Raw genomic sequence first — 23,699 nt, 5'->3', positions numbered from 1 at the left:
ATTCAAATAATTAGCAATTAAGAAGTCCAAATATAGAAGAGATGAGTGAGAGACGGAATGATCAGGGATGCCTTACAAAGGACGAAAACTTGATGCAAAGATACAAATTTAGACAAAAGGAAATGACAGATTTACACTGAAAGGGAATACACCATGGGCAGAGTAAACACAGTTCAAATGGAGAGTTTGTAAAGATAATAATGATGGTGATACCAGATATTATAAGTGACACATACTGAACACATAACATTTGTCAAGTAGTATGTCATTTGGCAGTTGAGAAGACTGATGAAGTAGGTAGTATAAAATTTGGAAAACTATGAGATTCATAATTACGAGAATCAGCATAGATCATTTATTTTCAAACATACGAATTAAGCTTTTATCACTATGTCAGATTTCCTCTAGGTGAACTTTTAAGGTTTTTTTTCCCTCTTCTTTGAAGGACTATGAAGAACTAGATATTAATTGAATCAATGGTTCTTAGACCTCTAAGTTTGAAGGACTGATGAAATTCCAAAACTAAATATTTATGGATCTGACAAAGCGTTGTAGAAATTTTATTTGGTCAAATAACTAAATCGATGCCAACTACCATCTATTATTACCAAGATAGATGGCAGATAGATGATATAGATGATTAGACAGATAGATGATAGATAGTTAGATGATAGATAGATAAAGATAGATAGCTACAGACACCTAAGTTATATGCATCAATAACTGAATTTTGTGCCAGTATAAATATTGAATTTTAGCAGTTTAAAAAATTAGGTGAATGCTTAAATTTACATTCAAAACTTGTGCAAAAGCTATTTTCATTCAAGATTTATGACGCTGGTGAACTTTCTCTTTCAACTTTAAATGTTGAAAATTTCATATAAAAGTGAAGCTGTCAGTAAATGTGCAATAAAGTAAGACTGTCAACACAGAATGGAACTTGTTTTTCTTCTGCTTTGTATTTCAGAATACTTAAAAGTCAAACTTCTGAGGTTGAAATGTATAGGTGACCTGCATTCTACATTCACCCCAATGACATACCTTTTTTTTTTATGAAGTATCTTTTATTTTAATATTATACTCTTCCTACTGTTATTGTTCTTTTATTTAGATATCATGGTAATAATAGATGGTGGTTGGCATTGATTTACAAGATTTACTTATTTGGCCAAATAAAAGATCTACAATAATTCGTCTGATGTCACAAGACAGAATAAAAGTGTTATTCTCATATTGGAGCACTTTATACTCAACATTTATAAACTGAAAGAGATTGCTGACTATATCTTGCTCTGAAGGAGTGTCAACTCAAAGGAAACCTTTTATAATAATCATGGTATTACATTATTTTGAGTTCCATTTTAACAGGAACTAGTTACTGGGGCAAAGCTAGAATCCCAGCAAGGAATTTTGAATCTACTCTAATCCATATCACACCATGTCTCACCTGCAATTGCTTCCCGTTTAGTCTTTATTCATCAATATTTGCCTTCTGTCTATACCCAACATACACCACAGTGATCACAGTGACATTTGTGAAATGCAAACTAGATGGATTTCTTCACCTTAGAAGTTTTCAATGATTTCCCATTACCCTTAGTTAAGATAAATATAAAGTCATCCAGTATACGACGATATGATCTCGACTTGTCTCCTTCTAAAGCTTCATCCCATGGTATACTTTCCCTCACTGCCACATTCCATCCACATCGGTGTTCCTTAATTCCTCAACCACACTATTCTCTTTCTCAGTCCAGTGTCATGCACAAGCTGTTACTCCTATCTGAATTGTTCTCCTTCTCTTCCTCCTTTATCTAGCTAATTCCTAGCCATGCTTATGTCTCAGGTCAAGCTGCATTATTCAGGATGCTTTTCCCAAACCCCGAGCCTGTGTAAGTCTCCTGTTAGAAGCTTCCAGATTCCCTTGTAATGCTCCATCACAATACGTATCATCCTTGCCATTCCCTCTCCAATATCCACTGCTCAACAAAATTGTGAATGCAAAAGGGTAAGGACTTCCTTATTCACTGTTCCTTATACGAGTACCTTCAATGGAATAAACAATGCTCAATGAATGTCTTCAGAATCAATTAAAAAATGCAAAATATTGGTATTTCAAACATAGCAAGGAATTTGTATGATAAATGAAAGGGTAAGAGAAAAACTAGATTGGTAGTTTTAATGAAATTTAGTTTAAAAATAAATAGAAGGAAGAAATAATAAAGATAGTTGAAATAAGTGAAACATTATTAGTATTTCAAGAACATCAAAGTTGTTTCATAAAATTAGTAAGATCCTAGCAAGACCAATTACGAACATCAAAAAATGAAAGAATGACATCATTATAGACACTACAGTCATTAAAGGGATAATAAGAAGGTGATATGACAAATTGTATGTCAATGAATTTGACAACTTAAATGAAATGGACATGTTTAGAGAGTGGGTAACTAAATCGTGGTATGTTGATACAATGGATATTATTGCAATGGATATGACTCATAGTGATATAAAACAATGTACTGTTGATACATAGAATATTCTGTTGAGTGACAGAAGACAGTCACAAAAGAAATGCATTGTATATTTCCATTTATATGAACTCAAAGAACAGGCAAAAACAATTTATGGAGATAAACAAAAGCATGTGGTTGTCCTTAGAGGGTGGTATTGATTGGTAAGGGAAATGAGGAAACTTCTCTACTGAATGCTATGAGAGAATTAAGTCTTAAAGGAAATGATTTGAGTGACTACTTTCCTAATTCTCCTCATAATGAGATACAGTTAGTATCATTCTAGAGGCACAGGAGATAAGTTAATTCATTAGAAATAGCATATGTCATTGGCATCAGGGTTTACTTACCTCCTAGAACCCCAGTGGAGAAGAAGTATCTAGAACTACATTGTTCTAGAAATGCATATTGTAGTCACTAGCACATGTGGCCATATGAATTAAATTTATATTATTAAAAATTAAATAAAATTAAAAATTCAGTTCCACAGTCTGCGTACCCATGTTTGAAATGCTCGAAAATCACACATGAGTAGTGGCTACTACATTGGGCAACACAGACATAGAACATACGACCATCATAGAAAGTTTATGCATAGTGCTGTTTGGGTATGGTTCTTTAGGTTCTTTCAACTGCCAAAGCTCAGTTAGATGCATACTTAATATCTATGCATCTAACTGTATGTCAATTTTACGGCTATTTAAAAAAAAAATTAACCTAGTACAAATAGTTTTAAAGTATATAAGAATAAGGTTTTTAAAGTCTGACAATAGTAATGTGTTAGGTCTCAGGAAACATGGAAAACAAAAATTCATTTTCTTATTTTCTTTTCTCAGTTTTTATAATATATAACAAATCTAACACACTATAGCATTTCATATGATTACCAATCTTGAGTAATTACTTTCCATGAAAAAGGCGATTTGTAAATGTATATCTGGGCTTGAGTTCATTATGAAATATGTGAACTCCCCAGGGCAGATTTGTAGTATATTCATTTCACCCAATTTGTCTTTAAAGGATTACAGGACCAAGGTATATTGCAGCAATAGGTGGACTAAATGTTTAATATAAAAGGTAGGACTTAACACAGCACAGTTGGTGAAAACTGTCACCATTACCACATATAATAAAATACCTTCTATTCAGTTAAACATATCAGCCTTTTTCATAAAGTCAAGCAATCACACTTCATATTATAAAACTACAAGACACTTAATTGGATCTGAGCTTGCTAAATTAGTATTTCAATGAATTAAAATTCAAGAGGGTATACAGGATTCAAGTGCCATTGATTTAGACCAAAATGTCTTAGAAGCAAAAAAAGTTATCAATAGCTGTCAGCAGTCAGTAAGTATTCAACTTAAAGCAAAATGTGAATTTATTCCAAATAGCCAAACAAGAAAAGAAAAGGACAGAAAGTCTCTGCCTCTCGGATTATCCTACAGTTAATTTCCTATCAAGACAGCATTTACCTTAGTCCCAGCCATATAAAATATAACAGCTGAATTATAGTCTAAGATCTAGCACGTGTACAGACATAAGATTTTGTAAATATAAACACACCAGCCTGCCTTAAGTCTTAGGAGGGCCCAGAAATGTTAATATTGTAAAGATTAGTTCTCATTTCCATAGTTCAGACACTGTGCTCAAGCCAGCTCATACTGGCTCTGGAAAGCCTATTACACAGGTCTCTTCCCACCCACTTTCAAGGACATCATATTGGTAACTTGAATTAGACCATGGTGAGACCTTCCAGATAGCTCTTATGAAATGCTGAAATTATTTAAGCAATAGTCTACTGAAAATGATAATTATGTGAAGTAAATCCTATAGTATTAATACAAACGTTTTGTGATTTATCTTTGTGTCACCCACAGTTGCTGCTCTTGCCCACTTCACTACCTTATTTATTGGCATCTCCAACCTTCTGGGTGTTCAGGCAAAAAAAAAAAAAAAAAAAAAAGAAGAAGAAGAAGAAACTCCTCTCTTTATCTCATGCCTCTTATCTTGTCTATTAGGAAATTCAGTAGATGCTACTTTGAAAATATATCAAGAATTCAACTGCTTCCCACACTATTCACTCAGTATTAACTATCCCGGACTAAGCCACTAGTAGCTCTTACCTGCTGCCATTCTACCCCTGCTGTCTACTCTCAGGACAGCTGTCCCAGGGATACATCACTCATGTCACTCCTTTGCTCAAAATCCTGGTATGGCCACCGTGTCATTCACAATAAAAGCCAAAGTTCCTACAGTGGCCTGTTAATCTGAACCCCATTTTAGCAACTTCTACTCTCACTTTCTCTATTCCAGCTGCATTGGCCTCTTGGATATTTCTTGCACATGGCAGGGAAACTCCCATTGCAGTGACTGTATGAACTGCCCTAATGGTTACAATGTTCTACTCCTAATATCTGTACAGCTACCTCTTTCACTTCCTTCAAGCTTTTGCTCAAATGTCACCTTCTTAATAAGCCCTGTCCTTATCACACTACTTCAAATGGCAATGCCCTCTTTATCTACCACCCTGTCGTGCAGGGCGGCCTGCGGGGTCTCAGCTCCCGCTCCCCACATAAGAACGCAGGATATGGCTAGGCCAAAAAGGAACACCTACGAAGCCATAGGTAGGGAAGTCATACCACTATGGTCTCACTGGAGGCTGGGTTTACACGACGTGCGACCTGCTGTCCGCTTTGCTGCCAACCGACCGGCTCTCCTCGACTCTCCTTCACTCTCCTCTCTCCTTCACTCTCCTCGGCTTCCCTCCGTAGCCGCGGCAGGTATATTAGTGGCCAATGGCTCAATGGTTACCGCTGACGGCCAACCAGCCACAGCTGATGGCCATCTACTACCTGAGCCAGCACCTTTCCACATGAGGCCGAGAGCCTGGAAACTGCTCTCTGGGGCTCTGACCCCACACACCCCTTCTCCATCTCAGCATTCCCACTCCTTTACCCTGCCCTACTCTCTTCCCAAAGCACGTATCACTTTCCAACATATCACATAATTTACTTAATTTATATAAATGAAGGTAAATAAGGTTTATACTTTATGAAGAAGAAACTTTTGTCTATTTTGTTCACTGATATATCCCAAGCCTCTGGAATAATGCCTGACACATAATAGGTGCTCAAAACATGTTAATGGATAAATGAATAGCTGTTGGAAACTCTAAAGAATGTCAAATAGCTTCATATTTTCTCCTTTGATCTTAAGGTATTTGGCAACATGATAATTGGCTCTAAAAGCTATGGAACGTGTTGTGGGTCTGAAAAAGTTCAAAATTGTTTAATCATATCTGTGATTCTATTCTGTAAAATAAAATATGTCAAAAAATCTAATGCCAGAATCATTATGGGGATTTTCTTGCTCACTGCATCACTTCCAAGAGCAGTTAGAATAATTTCCTGAGACCCTAAAGAGTATAAATATACAATCTGCTTCTTAACTGATAAAAACACTCCAGGTTTGCAAAAAAAAAATTAAACATATTTCAGGAGATACAACTGGCTTGAGGGCTGAAGCTAACCCCTGGTTTACCGGAGCAAAGAAACAAATGATTTTAGTACACAGTAAAGTTTTATGTTTGACTGCTACGTATTTTATACCTGCACATAAAACTACTTTCCATTTTCTCTACTAGACACTAACTGTCAAGGTGTAAATACAACTCAAAATTTAGGAATATAAAATTTTTATAACACCAAAGAACCAGTGGAACTAGTATACTTTATATTGTTCAGTGGTGTAGGTGCGGTTAAGAGAACTTGTATTATTCCATTTGAATATTCCAATTCTAAAATTTTATGAAAGAGTTAAAAATTATATGGAAATGATCATTGATTTATATTTTGAAGAATATTTCTAAAATGGCCTCTGGACATAATTTCTCCACAGCCATAAAGAAATGTAAAGCAACAAATACCCTACATTTGTTTTTAAAATGTGTTGCGATGCTTTATATACTTCGCGTACTCATAAGCTTAAAAAGTTTAAAATTAATTGCTATCAGCAACAAGCATGACTGACAGCTTTAGCACAAATTAAAGGAGGAGAAAAAAATTGTTCCACTCTCATGAGTGCCTGAATGGAAGGAAAGTAAAAGGAGAACAAACGCAAGGGCACACTAACTTCTCCATACCTCTAGAGGGCAAAGGAGTTTTTGTTTGTTGTTTGCTTGTTGCCATCATTAGAAAGAAAAGTGATACTACATAAACCACATTTTCATATGTCAACTTTTGGCAGAAATATCTAAAGTAAATGGTGCAAAAAGGAGCTTTGGTTCCTAAGTTTTAGTCATGGCTGAGATAATTATAACCACAGCTATCAAGCATGAACAGTGGTGTAAGAAACAAATCCCCGTAGCAAGTGAAGTCCACAAGCTCTAACCAGTCCATCCATATTTAACTCAATGGGCAAGACAAGCAGCCCTGCACTTTCGGTGACCAGAAGATGTAAGGGGACTAAAGGCTTTGATGTGAATCCCAGCTGATTTGAAAGTTCAAGCTAGAAGAAAGCCAGCAAAGAGGAAGTATCCTTAAGCAATAATGCATATAAAGGGAATGGTTCTATTGTTAATTAAATTCTCAAGTATTTATTAAGTTTTCTTGTTGCTCTATATCCACATCTAGGAAAAACCTAGACTTTCCTTGGCTCTAGAATTCTTGATTCACAGTAAACAAAATATTTACTTATGACATGGAAAATTGACAGCTTTGCTGTACCTTTCAATTAAATAACAGATATTTTGTGATCCCGTGTAGCATTTGCCAGACACATGGTGGGAATACAACAATAGACAAGGCAGGTTATGCCTGAGATTTGTTGTGGAGAAGTAAATATGTGACCCTCAATATAGGACTAATTGTGTCAACGAATTGACCTATTCATTGTTTTCTAGACAAAAAAGATCATGAGTATATTTAAAGCCAGATATTACTGTGAAAGCAGAGTGCTGGAAATTAAACAGTGTAAGGTTTTGCCATTAAAGATAGCAAAAGATAACGAGAAGGAAGGCAAAAACACACATTACACTCAGTGATTCAGGATAAGTTTTATTTCCACAATGAATTTCAATGTAAATGTCATACATTTTATACTTTCCCACCAACATGGGACACAATCTAACTCAGTAATTCATTATTCAAATACATTTGTACATGTGTAAAAGATATGAATATTAAAATGTTTACCAAAAGATTATTTGTAATTTTTAAAATAACAGAAATAACCTATATGCATAAATTTAGGGGACTTAATAAATATCTGCATAATAGAATATAAAAAGAATATGTCTACTACTCCATGTATACATGCATAAAAGTCTCTTAAGCTTCTCTTAAGTGAAAAATATAACAAATGATACTCTTAGTAACATTGCATTTAAAATATATCCATATATATTATACATTTATGTATAAATAAAGTCTAGAAGGATACCATCCATGCTGTTAACAGTGGTAGACAACAATTTCAAATTTGTACACTTGGTATACTATTTGAAACATTTAAATAAGCATATATTGCTTTCCTAATAAAAAAATTATTTTTCATTGGGTAGATCTGTCCAAGCTTTTGCCAACCACCTAATTATTAAGAAGTGACTTTTAATCCTAGTGAAATGGAACTTAGAAAAACAGCAATTATACAATAAATCCAAAGAGGAAAGTGAGAAAGAATGTCTTCCTTGATACACGTATAGACACACAGGCCTGAGTCCTACATGTCACACACACATTCACACATACATGAACTTGGCATCACTGGTCTGCATGCACAAGTTGATGTAACATCCTAATAAATAAGCCTTCATAAAAAAGGGAACTGGTTCCCAAATTAAAGGAACTAATGAGGAAGTGACTTTAGCAGAAGATATGTAATCTAATGTCTTTTATCTCCCAAATCCACTTCTGACGTTGACAGAGTTGTGATGGTAACACCAAACACCGGCATTCACTGATCAAGAGTCAAATGAGTCAAATCAAGAACTCGTCATCCATTACCTCTTGTAACTCCCTTGCTAACAATTGTGAGGGCCATTTTGAGTCTTTTAGTACTACGGAAATTATTAAAATTGCCCTCATAAAGAAACTGGTTGGATCACCAGTTCAAAAACTAACTCTGCGTGTGACTTTATCAACCAGGAACTAATTCCCCTTTATTGGGTCAAACACCTAACCCATGAAGGCAGTAGTGCAGAGACATAAGGAGAGGATGACTGAGTAGGCCAGTGCACAGGGTTATAACTTGAAGTTTACCTTAGGCCAACCTGAAGAGTGTTTGTTTGTAGGTGGGTCACCTTTGTACATGACAGGTGGTTGACAGTTTTATTTTTGCTTTCAGCAGAACAATAAGAGAAAAAAAGTCAATCTATATTAGCTGATGAGGCAGGAATAGATCAAATAGCAAACCAGGACTTACTCCCTAAGCAGCCAATCTGGTGTTAATAAGGGAGACCTATGCCTCTCAATGCATACCTCAAATAATTACTTTATGTCCTCAGCTTTCAACTCTGCATAAAAAGCATCATCAAGACTGTTTTCATAAATCCATAAAATTCTCATTTAATTGGCCTTTATTTATTTAACAAGTATTAATTAAGCAAATATTCTCCGCCAATAATATTCTAGACAGACAAGGAGCCTTTCTGTCACTTCAGTGGAGTGTTAGGCAAGGAATATACCAATAAACAGTGGTGAACTGGATCCTGTCACCTCCCTCCACACTCAGGGATTTTCTTCCTCTTGAGATTGAAGTACCCCATGTTGCAGTCCTTGAACCTCATTTCTTCTCTATCCATACTCACTTTCTTGATTTTCTCATCCAGTTTTGTGACTCCAAAATTTATATCTCAGGACTAGAGTTCCTTTTGAACTTCAAACCAGCGTATCTAACTCATACTTAACACCTGCATTTGCATGTCTAATAGACATCCCCAACTTGAGAACTACAAAACCAAGTGTCTAATCTTTCTTCTCAAATCTGAAACTTCATCCACCCACCCAAAAACCGTGGATGGAATCATTGACTCCTCTCTCTCGTCTATCTACGTATCTATCTATCTACAAATCCTTGCCCCCACCCCCACAACCACATCCAATTTCTTAGGAAATCCTATTTTCACTACCTGTAAGACAAATCCAGAATTAAACTACTTGTCACCTCCTCCTTATTTTAAGCTACCCTCTCTCACTGGTCTCTTTGCTTCTACTATTGCTCTCCTCTGTCTTGCAGCAAAGAGATGACTTAAAACCTAAGTCAAATACCTGTCCTTTGCTCAAAACCCTCCTCCTTTCCCTACATTTGCCTCCTTAGTGCTCCTCAAATATGGCAGCTCTGTTTCCACCTTAGATTGTTTGCACTCTGTTCCTTCTACCTGGAATGTTCTTCCCCTAGATTATAGCATAGATAATTTTCATCTTTTCAAGTATTTGCTAAGATAACAGCTTCTTAATGAGGTCTGTCCCAAATAACCTTTTCATATTTGCCACATATGTCTACTCGTTGCATTTCCAGTTCTCTTACCCTACCCCTTTTTAGCCGTTTTTTTTTTTATAGCATGATCACCTTTTAATTTCCTATATATGATTACATTGATTATCTGCCTTACACTAAAGCAAGATCCATGCAGGCAGGTATTTTTATGTCTTTTGTTCACCCAATTACCTATAACAGTACCTGACACATAGTAGGCACTCAAAAATTATTTGTTGAATGAATGCATTAAGTATATAGGTGTGACATGAGCTGATCTAAATTTTAAATAGATTACTCTTGCTTCTTTAGAGAGATGAGATTGTAAGAAGCTGAAATAGAAACAGGAAGATGAAGTTCAGAAGTCATTATTTCAACAGTATCAGAATTATACATAAAACCAAAAAATCATTTAGAAATACATTGACAAAAGACATGGCACACAAATTTGACTAGTTGCATTATTGGTATTTAGTATTATACCAAGTCTTTAATCACCTTTAACAGTAATGATAATACTACAACATTAATAAGTCGGCCATTGCTCACTGTAAATTAACATGTGACCGTATATACACGCCTCTGGATATTTCTCACAAGAAAGCAAATGAATTCCAGACAAATACAACTAAAAATGGGCACATGTTACTCTTATAGTTACTGATGACAAAATGTTCTCTCATATTCATATTTGTGGTATATTACATGCTCATATGCCACACTCCATCTAAGCAGAAAAAAATTATTCTTCATTTAATGAAATGATGATTTAAAATTTTCCAGATTTTAGAAATGCTCAAAATATGGGAAAAAGACAAAGCATATTATGTTTTATTTCATAATAACAATTCATGAATCTACTCCCTCAAAAGGAATGAGTCATTATTTAGTACAATTTCTTTAGGGCTGATTTAGAAGTCAGTCTGAACATGAAATTAAAATTCTAATACAGAGAAGCTATTTAAAAAATTATGTATTCCCACCTTTTTCAAATCTTATCTTTTAAAGAAAAAGACTTTAAATGAAGAAACAAAAGAGTAAGAAACTAATACATTTTTAATATTTTCTTTTTTTTTTAACTTTTGTTCAGATTGCAGGCTTTTACAGGTGTTTTAAGTTTTAATTATTCCAGCATAAAATGATCAACATAACTTCTTTCACAATTGCTAACTGTAAAATGGTGGTAAGGAATACTATGTACACAGGAAATTTGAATTATTATTCTATTGTTTTCAGTACCAAAAGATTTCCACAGAAGGGTGAGGGTTTCTCATGCTATTATGTATTTTTCCTTGTTCATTTACTTCATTGACATATACTCAAAAACAATGGCAAGTGGAAACAGCCCTAGGGACATAGGCAGTCTGAAAATAAAACCTCTGCATGATCTTGAGATATGAAAGAAACTTTCAAATTACAAACACAAGGATAATAACAAAACACTGCCTGTGCAACAATATTATTTAGCTGGCAGACACACACATGCCTAATTCACCTGAGCAAAGCAGGAAGAGCATTTAGAAGGAAAAGTTGATGGGAGCCTGCTGTAAAGTACGCACTCTACGGAAGAGGTTCAATTTGGATAAACAAAATTAAGATAAAATCAGAATATTTGTTATGTGATTAAGATTAGTGTTTTATTTAAAAATAGTGGTCAAGCAAATCACACATATTCGAAAAATATTGAAGGCACGCACAAGTCATTTTCTGCTATGATTTATACAGATGGTGCTAAAGTCATTTTTTTTTAAATTAAGCTAGTTTAAAATGAATGAAAATGCAACTAAAGTATATATTTAACATATGCATGCAGAATTTCTTCATACAATGAGGAGTTCCTACAAAAACTTACAAAAAAATGAATAAATAAAACTACATTATGTTAAAAAAAAAAAACTTTAACAGAGGTTAAAAGGGGGCTAACCTAAAATTTTATCAACAACATAGTACTTTGTCCTGTGATTAATTTGTGGCTTTGTTTTCACGTTTGTTTACATATGCCTTGTGCAACAAATTTTTTCTGGCAAAGGCAAGATGCACTTTCAAAACAGGGACAATATTAGGAAGCATGTTTCCACATCAAGGATTACAACTAAGTATGGTCCATCCTAGAGAAAATGAGGTCCTCACTGTCCCTTGCCTAGACCATTACAAAGCCACCTTCCTGATCCCACTGACTGATCTCTTATCCTTCCAGTTTATATTTCATGTTTATCCTTCGACAACCAGTTCACTTATACTAAACTAATCAACACATATTAAAACTATGACCCCACTGATGCCAAATTCACTGAGCTTCTTTCTGAATGACTTTGAAACTTGATTTCTCAGAAAATGTTGGGGGGAGATTATATATATATCATTGTATATATCATTGCAGCCATGAGACTAGCAGAAAATGAACTCAATGGGGGGGGGAAAAATAGCCCCGTGGGATATTTTTAAATGTATATTTGAAAGAATAATATAAATTAAACTAAGTCTTTTTTCTAAGTCATCAATTACTATTCATGCATATCCTATATAATACATGATGTGGAGCTCTAAAGTAAAGCATCAATATCAAGCATTCCCAGAGTTAATCAATCTTTACCAGGTTTGCCTCCAATTAAAGGAAACTGTTAGAGAAAGGTTGTATTATCCAACATCTATGCTAGCATGGGTTTTTTTCTAAAGAAATAAGTTTTGTCTTAAAATAGCTTAAAAATCCCTATTAATAGCATCAAGATAGTTTAATAAAAGTGCCACTATATAAATATATAATTCAATCCACTTTTAGAATTTATTTCTAAGTAGTCTATTTTCTACTTGATTATTTGCTTTCCAAGTATAATATGATATATATCCATCAATGTATATCTAAACTTCACGTAGTAATTACCTCAACATTTATTTTCATTCAGGAAGAACTAAATCACAAATGCCATCTTACCTATGCTCCTAAATGAAATAAAATAATTTAATGTGGATCTTTTCCTTTTTCTAAATCACAAAATAATTTCAAAGATAGTGTTGAAGAAAATTTTAAAAAGTAGTCTCTGTGGTACAACAGAAATTTTCAATTTGTTAAATCTTGTTAAAATTAATTTCTTTATAATGATACTGGAGTGTTTTTACACATCTTTTAACCATCAAGCTATGTAGACATTATTTTACCCAAAAAGCAGAGGATTATTTTCAAATGAGCTGGTTCTTACTAAATAACATCTGATTCCAATCATTACCCTCCAAAACTGCAAAGGTAGTATTATTCACATGCCTCTTCTATTTATTTTTTCCATTTACTCTAAAGCACCCACGTTCAGTACTTCTCAGTTGAGATATTATAATAACCCCTCAACTTCCTTCATGAAACTTCTCTCCTTTCTAATACACTTTACCAGGCTTAATTAAAGGTCTAGAATGCCTTATATTAAACGTATTTGCTACAGACTGTGCACCCTGCCAAATTCATTAAAACCTAATCCCCAATGTGATGGTACTATTTGAAGGCGGGGTCTTTGGGAGGTGACTAGGTCATGGAGGTGGAGCCTACATGGATGGGATTAACGCCTTGATACAAGAGGCCCGGAGAGCTCCCTGTCCCTTTGGTCGTGTGAGAACACAGCGAGAAGATGGCCCTCTATGAACTAGGAATTGTGTTCTCACTAGACACAGACAGCTGGCTCTGTCTGCTTGGACTTCCAGCCTCCAGAAGTGTAAGAAATAAATTTCTGTTTTTTATAAGCCACCCAGTCTATGTTGTTCTGTAACAGCAGTCCAAATAGACTAGGCCACTATCATCCTATGTTGAATCCAATTTCTATATTCTTCAGTGTCTTTAGAATAAAAGTCTAAGTTTCACATTAAGGCATACAAATCCCTTGAAAATTTATTCCAACTTGGTTTCCAGCAATATTCTTCTCATTAAATCTCTGAACTTCCATTCATGCCAGATATATCATTTCCCAAACACAACTTTGCTTATTTTTATCTCACAATTTTTACACAAGTGCTTTCACTCATACAATGTGTCTGGATGTTTTTGTCTGTAATGCCATACACCCCAGCCCATTTAAGTCTTTAAAGAACCTATCCATCTTTCATGGCCAAACTCAAATGCCACCTTTCCTAAGAAGGATAACCCAATCTGAATTAGTCTTTCCTTCTTCTACGTTACCAAACTATACTGTTTATTTACGTATGTAAAAACATATATGCATATATTTCTTATCACAGTCTGCTTCTCAAAATCCATATCATATCCAAATTTTGTTTTATAATAAAAGTAACTCTAGTGTCTTTCATAAAATAGACTCTCAATAAATGTTTGTGAATTCATTATGCAGATGGGCAATGGTACATAGACTCGAAAGAAAAATAGTGTCAACCAAAATTTTGGTAAAATAAATCCTGTTAATGCTTTAGTGAGATACCCTCACTTCTCATTTTTTAGCATTCTAATAGCAAAAAGCTAGTAGGAAGTTAATTATTTTATTCTATTTCAAATTTATTTTTAAAATGGGATTTAATTAGGCATAAAAATATATGTAATTAAACCCACATATTGAACAAACACAACAGGTAATAAACTTTCAATGCATTTTTTTGTTTCCTGTCAGTCCTTTACTTTTAAAAAATACTTCCTTAAAAATTTTAAACACACATAAATGTATAGAGAGAAGTATAACGAATCCCCAAATACTCACCATCCATATTCAGTTGTTATCAAGATTTTTCCATGCTTTCTTCATCTGTTCCTTTTTCTTCCCTTTTAAAATGTATTCAGTGAGGGTAATATTGCCTGTCCCTTGATGAAACTATAGCAGATCCCTTGAATAAGGGGTTATTCTTTAGGAAGGACAGTTCCACAGTTGCAAACAGTCTCAATGCGTCTCAATTCAGAAAACAGGTTTTACTCCATTGTACCTAAGATCTCCCCTTCCCTGGCTCTGTATTATTTCAGAACCAGAAGTACAAAAGGGAATGGTCCTTTTCTCTTTTTCCCAAGTCTGCTTTCCCAGGTGGGCAACCAATTTTACAGTCCCTTTCTGGCTGGCAGTGGAAGTAGAAACTAACACCATCTTAGGCTGGCTTTGCACTCCCTGAGACTGGCAGAAATTAACCTCTTTGTGTTAAGTGGTATTTTCCTAAGTTTCTCTGAGATGTCTCACAGGACCCCTCTCTCTTATTTAACCTTCAACCAGGCAGATACACCTCTATCCCAGGCGGTCACTTGCCACAGCTTCCTGAGCTTCCAGGCAGTCACTCTGAGCTTTTTCCTGCTGAAGTGATCCTACCACCACTCCAGAAGACCCTGTTGGATAAGACCCCAGATGACTACATGCCTGCTCTCCTGCTTGATTCACATCAGATCCATAGAAAGCATTCCTGTGTATCTTAACTAGACAAACTCTCATCATAGGAGCAGATCCCAACATAGCAGCACTCTCTAGGCTCGACTATCAAAGCAGCTTGTCATCCCAAATCTCATCTTCCAGGTTTCCAGGCAGTGTCAAACCTTAGCACAGCAGCTACAGGAGTGAGACCTGCAGCTCTCCCTCTAGCCCTGTGGAAAGGCATTCTTCTTAGAAGTAAAGGAGTTAGCACACCTCCCACCCTCCAGGGGTGGCAACTCAGGGATCAACTATCTCTAAAAAAATATCTGCATCAATTCTTTCTCCTCTGCTCCCTTGCAGGTGACTTCGAGTAAAGTAGTTTAAGGATCATGAGACATTTCCTTTCAATATTATATATTGTTTTATCTCACTTTATTTCACATTTATTGTATCTTAATACATAATTAAAACTTTCATTTTAATTTTCTTTAAGTATCTTGTCACACACATACACGTATATTTACACATGTGTGCACGCACATACATACACACACACAAACGAATAACTGTGAATGAAGTCATCCTTTGTTTACATCATCCAAAAAAGACTGTAATTCATTTGGTTGAAGGAAAACTATTGGAAAATGTCGAATTGTTGTACAATTCAGTTACTGATAGAAAGGTCCTTGAAGGATATAGAATTCCACGATGAACTGAAATGGATTCCAGTCATATTAAGTAATTATTAATGTGCTTGTATCATTTGTTATGCCAAGTTTGGAAATTTCAATGAATAATATTTACATTGGCTGAGTACTATCAGCATATTAGCTTTTATGGTGAACATAAAGAAGACTAAGTCCCATTATTGTGTCTATTTAATAAATATTGACTTCTTGTTTAGGCATCTGACAAGATTTATTGACATGGCAATTCAATATTTTCTGAGAAGGATTAAAATTTTTATTCGGCCCCAAAACTAGAAGGCAATGTCAATACAGGTCTTAGTCACATGCATTTATCATGAAATTCATTCAAACAGCAGATTGAGGTTTCCATGAAAGCCCTGTTTCTCTTTTCACGTAAACAAGAGAGACAGAACCATTCAAACATCCCTTTTGAAATCAGTAGTGAACAAAGGACTAGTCTAGATGTAATGCTGATTCTAACACCAGAGCCCCTGAAACTAGCCCGACCTCTCAAAAGTGCAAGGGCAAGAAGGGGAAGCCTCACCAGCAGTGCAGTCACTGTGCTGCCAAGTGAGAGCAGGGACCATCAGTGTCTGGCACACTGTCACATAGTTGAGGAAAACACTCAATTGATTTGCATACATGAAGATCCTCTCTGGATTTGCATGCAATTGACGTCTAAAGGATAACAAGGAACAATATTATGGGATTTTGTTTGTTTTTAATCTCCCACTTAATATAAAGCAAAAGGAAAAACATCTAAAAAGGCTTGAAATATAATCTCAAACAATAAACAATGACTAAACTGCCAAGAGACAGTATCCACACATGAGCATACCTGAAAAGAGCAACCTTGGGCTTATGTGTATTTGTCTATTTGTTTGAGATGATAAATGCAAAGCTTTTACATGTTACCCAGTCTATATTAAGTATTTAATAAATGCCAATTGTTATTATCATTTATATTGTTATAAAAAATTTCTAGCAAAAGAATATAAGCAAAAAGTCTTAGAGAAGAAATGACTTTCATATTAAAACACTGTTTTCATAGGGTTCAAGGGAAATAGCAGATGGGGACAGATAGTAAGACTAGAATAACATGATATGCATATATTATAAGATTAAGCTAAAAATGATCTGGCAATTTTTGCTATGTAATAATTATAGGCTTTCACCAAAGCCAATTACCACATACCATATATTAAGTAAGATATACGTGTAATATATATGAGGTGTGATCAAAAAACATAGTGATGTTTAAATTTTAAAAAATGCATTACAGTAAAAGACAAATTGTCATTAATCTCCCTCAAAATACTCCTTTTCACTTTGAACACACTTATCCCATCACTCCTGCCACTTTCTGAAGCAGTTCTGGAAGTCCTCTTCCATGAGTGTCTTTAGTTGCGCTGTTGTGGCTACCTCGATATCCTGAATCATTTCAAAACGTTTACCTTTCATGATCATTTTGACTTTGGGGAAGAGCCAGAAGTTGCACGGTGCCAAATCCGGGGAATAAGGTGGATGAGGACACACTGTAATATTTTTATTGGACAGAAATTGCCGTACCAGAGACGATGAGTGACACGGAGCGTTCCATTGTGATCAAAACATACAGTGAATGCTGAGGCTGAATGCCATCCAACAGAAAGGGAAGTGGTGCTTCGAACCTTAGTGTGGGACAAGTTTCAACTTGTTCCGTTCAGTCAGTCAGGTGTGAACTATAGGTGAGAGAAGTTTTGTTTAAAGTGTGCAGTAAATCATCATCCATCATGACAACACTTCATGTCACACATCACTTCTGGTATGGAAATTTCTGTGAAATAAAAACATGACAGTATGTCCTCATCCACCTTATTCACCAGATCTGGCACCATGCGACTTCTGGTTCTTTCCCAAAGTCAAAATGATTCAGGACATTGAGGCAGCCACGACAGCTCAACTAAAGACACTCACAAAAGAGGACTTCCAGAACTGCTTCAGAAAGTGGAAAGAACGATGGGGTAAGTGTGTTCGAAGTGAGGGGGAGTATTTTGAGGGGGATTAATGGCAATGTGTCTTTTACTGTAATATTTTTTTATTTAAACATTCACCATATTGTTTGATCACACCTCATATATAAAGTTCATGTAAATGTATATAAATTATACATATATGTTTATATATATTTAATTTGCTATGCTCCAGATTTCTATAGAATTCAACCCAGAAACTGAAAATAAAGATGCAGCAATGCCATCACGACCATAATCTCAGAAAGGTAAGCTCTCATAGACATCTTGAAAGCAGTAGTTTGATCCTTATCAAAGCAATGGGCACTTTTATGTTACTCTAACAAAACAATGACTTGCCCGGTACAGAATAAATTGATCAGTAAACATTTGTCAAATTAATGAATGAACTAGGAGAATAACATAATTGCGTTTTAACCAATGATCAGTAAATATACACTTTTTTTAAAGGAATAAATCTGCTTAAACATAAAAGTTATAAAACCAGTCAAGGAGATGATCCTAATATAGTTTCCTAGAAGATACTAACCTTGAGGAATCAGATGGTATTTAGCTCTGATTTGTTTCGTGACATGAGAATCAAAACAACTTTACAAAACTGTATATGAAAAGACCCTTGGCACATTTCTCTTTCACCAAATTAAATCTTAATTCATGTTTTCACTAAGATCATTTTTTTTGTATTGTGGAAACTTTTACATAAATGCTTACAGGAAAGATGACACGGTCAAATAATTCTGAAAACTAATTCTCAAACAAGACCACCACTATCACCACCACCAAAAAAAAAAAAAAAAAAAAAAAAAAAAAAAACATAACTAGTAAAAAAGATTGCTTCATTCATTTCACTAGCTGTGTGTTGCCCAAGTAAACAGACAGATTTTGGTGTTACAAGGAAAATAGTATTTGTTTGCAAGGTAAGTTTTTCAGAAGATAAAGTAGATGTGGTAGATGTTAAAATTTAAAGTTTTATTCCAAACTCTATTATTTACCGACTTGGAAAATTCGTTTGAAATCTAGGTTGCTGTCTTCTACAAATAAAATAAGGTTAACGTTTGCATATGACAGTGTGACATATCAAAGTTTAGCAATTCTCAGAATATGACAGTATAAGTATATATAATGTAACTGCAGGTAATTGAGAGCAATTTGAAATCTAAATGGCGGTTTAAGTTTAGATAAATGAAAAGAATCAAGTTTATTTTTTCTTCAAAAATATCTTTAATGCCTTTAGTCAGGTAAAATCCATTTCATGTAAATAATCTATCACTTAAATTATTACAAAGTGATAATTTTGAAAAATAGAAATTTTGAATTTGAAAAGTATATTCCTTTTTTGCAACCACTGCTGCTATGTCTATTACAAAAGAAAGACAAATAAAGATCAGATAATAATCAGAAGGTCATTATAAATTAACACATATGAAAAATTATTACCTCTTACTAAAAGGAGTGAAAAACTAAATTATAGGAATAAAATTTCTTATCCTTGAATTTCACCTAGGAGAAAATATATCAGAATCTCCAGAAGAGAAAAAAGAGGGATATTTTTAAAATATTCTCCAGGTGATGTTGAGAACCTTCCTTGACTGGAATAATCTCATAATTTTGTATAGCCACACACAATATTGATCATAATAATCTTTTCATATTTCATTTGGGTGCCAAGTATTTCCATCTCAGTGTCTTGCTATGGTCTTCAAATCTTAATATATGCATACTAAATTTATTTTCTTCCTTTCCTACCTTTATTCTATTCCTACTCATTTTATAATCTCTATCAGTTAATGGTTGCCTTCCTTAAAGACATCTTTCCTCTCAAGCCTCTCATGAAATGATATGTTTTTTTCATTTCTATTTATAAAATTTCTCTCAAATCTGACTGAGCTTCTTGCTTCCATATTTACCAAAATTACTTCATTGTCTCTCAACTAGACAAATTCAATGGTCTCCTAACTGCTATCTCTGTCCCCACCTGCTTCCACACTGGTCCACTCTCTAAAATGCTCAGAATTACCTTTATTAGAAAGTATTTATTATATAATCATGTCTCTTCTTTTTAAAAGATCTTTCAGATCACTATGATCTTTAAGAAAAATTTCAAAATCTTTAGCATGTCACATAGTGCTCTTCAAAATTTGGACATATACTACAGCATCAACTTCTACATTCCAAAACCCCTACACCTAATAAACCTATTGAGTTTCTCATTGATCCACTTAAAAATTCTTTAATGCTTATGAGTCATTATACATGTGCTTTTCTCGGCATGCAAGAGTCTTTTTCTGGAAAATTCCTACACATTCTTCAAACCCAACTCAATTTTCATTTCCTCTGAGAAATCATCCCGAGTTCTTCCAGAATAAGACAGTCTTCACAGTTTCCACTAAAAGAAGAAAATTCACCATGAAAACAGGAAGACATGGGATTCTGGAGACAGGAGATTTAAAATCCAAGAGAGGCAAAGGAAATGCCTAGGAAGAAGATAAAAGGAATTTCCTAGAAGACAGCTGTGTAGCAAGCCAGGAGAACAACCAACATAGAAAGCAGGAAGATGGACATTGCCAGAAAGCAAAGAAAAAAGCATGGAACTGATAAATTTCCATGTATCGTGACCTATTGAGGAGAATTTTACAGTTTTTTTCAGAGTATTTGCATGAGACTTGGTGACAGACATCTAGAAATCCGCCTCCCCCCTCGCCCCACCAATATGAGGCAACAGCTCCCTCCAGGATAAATTAAAATCTGTATAAGAAAGGAAATGTGATCAATTCCTATGTGACTGAACCCTGAACAATAATTAATAATGATAGTAATATAATTTCTAAATATTGAATAAATCAAAATTTGTGATATAATTAAATGAAGGGGTTTATATGACACTTAAATCATCTTCCATAAGGGAACTAGTTAATAATTAAATCTCAAAAAAGAAATAGAGGTATAAACATATTCTTTAGATATATGGAAGTGAAAGCCAAAAGAAATTGGAAAAGTGTTGAAATTGCTTTCTCTGAGGATCTACAAGGGCCTCTGTTCCACAATTACTGGGACATCATTCACATCATGTTCTGTGTGACTGGTGCCCAAGCCCTGGCAGGAAAAAAAGCAAGGACCGGATTCCCAATGGTTAGATCCAACTGCAAGTAGTGTGACCAAAGTGGAGTGCATAGATTCAGATATTAGATATACCGTATAGCGAAAAGCATAAATAAAATTACAAGAAACAAAAAGATGAAAACAGCTACTTTCTAAATTGTGTTCATATGAGTAGCCAGAAAGTATAATGAAAATAACTTGATAGAAAGCTTCTAACAATGAATAGAAATTATAAACTAGATTTATTATAAAATCAATTAAAATGCTTATAATATACAGAGGAGAGAGTTAATATGAGAAAATAAGTTATCCCTCTGTAATGCTCATTTTATTTACTCATTTTAATACAATGAGATTAGAGCTTTAAAGTCAGAATTTTAATTTTTGTTTTAAAAAGTATGGTATAATTTAAGGGAATTTTCATAGCACTAAAGAAGAATTTCCAGAAATTTACTACAGTATTGTTTCATTCTGAAAGTGAATTTATATACATACATATTTTAAAATTATAATATATGTATAAATATATATAACTATCTATCATAACTATAAATAACTATTCAATAAATAATACCTAAATTTTAATAAATAATAGTAGATAAGTAATAAAATAAGCTTGTTTTCTTCAGATGTTTCCATTTTCTCCATATAAAAGTCAAGAGAATCAATGGATAAAGTGTTACATCTATAATGTGAGTTTATCCAAGTTGGTACAAAAATTATCTGAACTATTATAAAGCAGAAATAGTACATTAGAAAATCTAATATTAATTTACTCAACACGTTTTTAGAGCACACTATGTATCAGATCCTATTCTGGGTACTGGGATATAGCATTGAGCAAAAGAGACAAAAATATCTGCTTTTTGAAGCTTACATTCTGGTTGAAAAATAGAAACAACAGTAGTAATAAGAAAAAGAAAATATCTAATTCACTACAACAACAAAAACTATGAGGTACCTAGCAATAGACTAAACAAAAAATTTGTGAAAAAGCTATGGAGAAAATTTTGAAACATTGTTGAAAAATATAACACCTAAATAAATGGGGAAATATACCATGTTCATGGATTGAAATAGTATCATGAATGTGTCCATTGCTTTGTAAATAAGTATAAATGAAATATAACTTCAATCACAATACAGTAATTCCTTGGGGGGAAAAATATTTTTCAAATTCATATGGAAAATTTGAAGTGGACAAAAATAAAACTATCGTTTAAGAACAAGGGAGGAGGTCCAGCCTTCAGATAGCAAAACTTTATGGTCAAGAAGGCATAGTATTACATTGGTCAGGGATAGAAAAAATAAACCAATGGAGCAGAATAGAAAGCCCAGAAATAAACTCATGCATACTTAATATATGACTCAGGTTATATAAAAATCAATGGCAGAAGGATTCACTATCCAATAAATGGATCTGGGTGAAATAGATTTATTATATGGATAAAACCCTGTAAGAGTCAAATTTTTATGATCGTGATATAGGAAAGGATTTCTTACACGAGATGTTAAATAAATACAGATAATAAAAGGGAAGTGCTCGATACTTTAAATGTTATTAAAATTACGAACTGTACACAAGTTATAAAATGGTAAAGAAAAGAAAACACAGGCCCATCTGCTGAGGAAAGCCATTTAAAATGCACATAACCTTTAAATCAATGGCATGCAGGACACTTAAAGTACTCCCACAAATCAAGATAATAAACAATCCTATGGGGAAATGAGTAAATGATGTAAACAGGCAAATCTCAGAAGAAGAAACATGAATATCCAATAAACACCAACAAAAATGTTCATATTCATTAGTAGTCAGAAGAACACAAAAGAAAATAACTCATCAGATTGGCAACAACAAAAAACTTTAAATAATTCTCAATACCAAGTGCTAGTAAAGATGTGAAACAACAGGAATCCATAGTCTGCTGGTAGGAGAGTAAATTATTAAATACTACTTTGGAAAGAAATTTAGTATTACCTAGTAAAGTCAAAAAATGCTCATCACTCACAACCCATGAATACTAATTCAAGGTTTAGAAACAAGGAAAACTGTCATAGAGGATTCAAAGAAAGATGTATAAGAATAATCATTTTAGCACCGTTCATTCAAATTGTTTATAAAAAATATTTATAAAAAATTAGTACATTTGAAAAGTTTAATTCTAGATATCCCAATCTAATAACAGCATAAATTTCACTAAGATGAAATTTTCAAACATCTGAAATATATATGCTTTCCCCTTTGGGGTATAGTAAGAGACTTTTGTTATAAAACATACAAGGTGAAAAATGAATTCTCCGTACTTCAAGTTAGCATTAGTGAAATTTTAAATTGTAGCTGTTACTTCTGTCTCAGATAGTGTTTGACTCCTCCAATAATAATAAATTCTTATAAACTTTTTATGTCATTAAAGTTTTAATGCACAAAGAGTTGAATAACAGCACTAAATTTTCCAGCTAATTTTTAAAAAAATAAATCTTAATTGCATAAAAATACATTGATCTCTCTTATTTTGAGTTTACTGGAGGTATAGCCTTTGTTTTCATTGTTTTTATTTTTAATAACCTACGGATAGCAAATATAAATAA

Source organism: Rhinolophus ferrumequinum, chromosome 7, assembly GCF_004115265.2.
Source record: "Rhinolophus ferrumequinum isolate MPI-CBG mRhiFer1 chromosome 7, mRhiFer1_v1.p, whole genome shotgun sequence".
Taxonomy (NCBI): Eukaryota; Metazoa; Chordata; class Mammalia; order Chiroptera; family Rhinolophidae; genus Rhinolophus; species Rhinolophus ferrumequinum.
Note: the sequence above shows the minus strand (reverse complement) of the source record.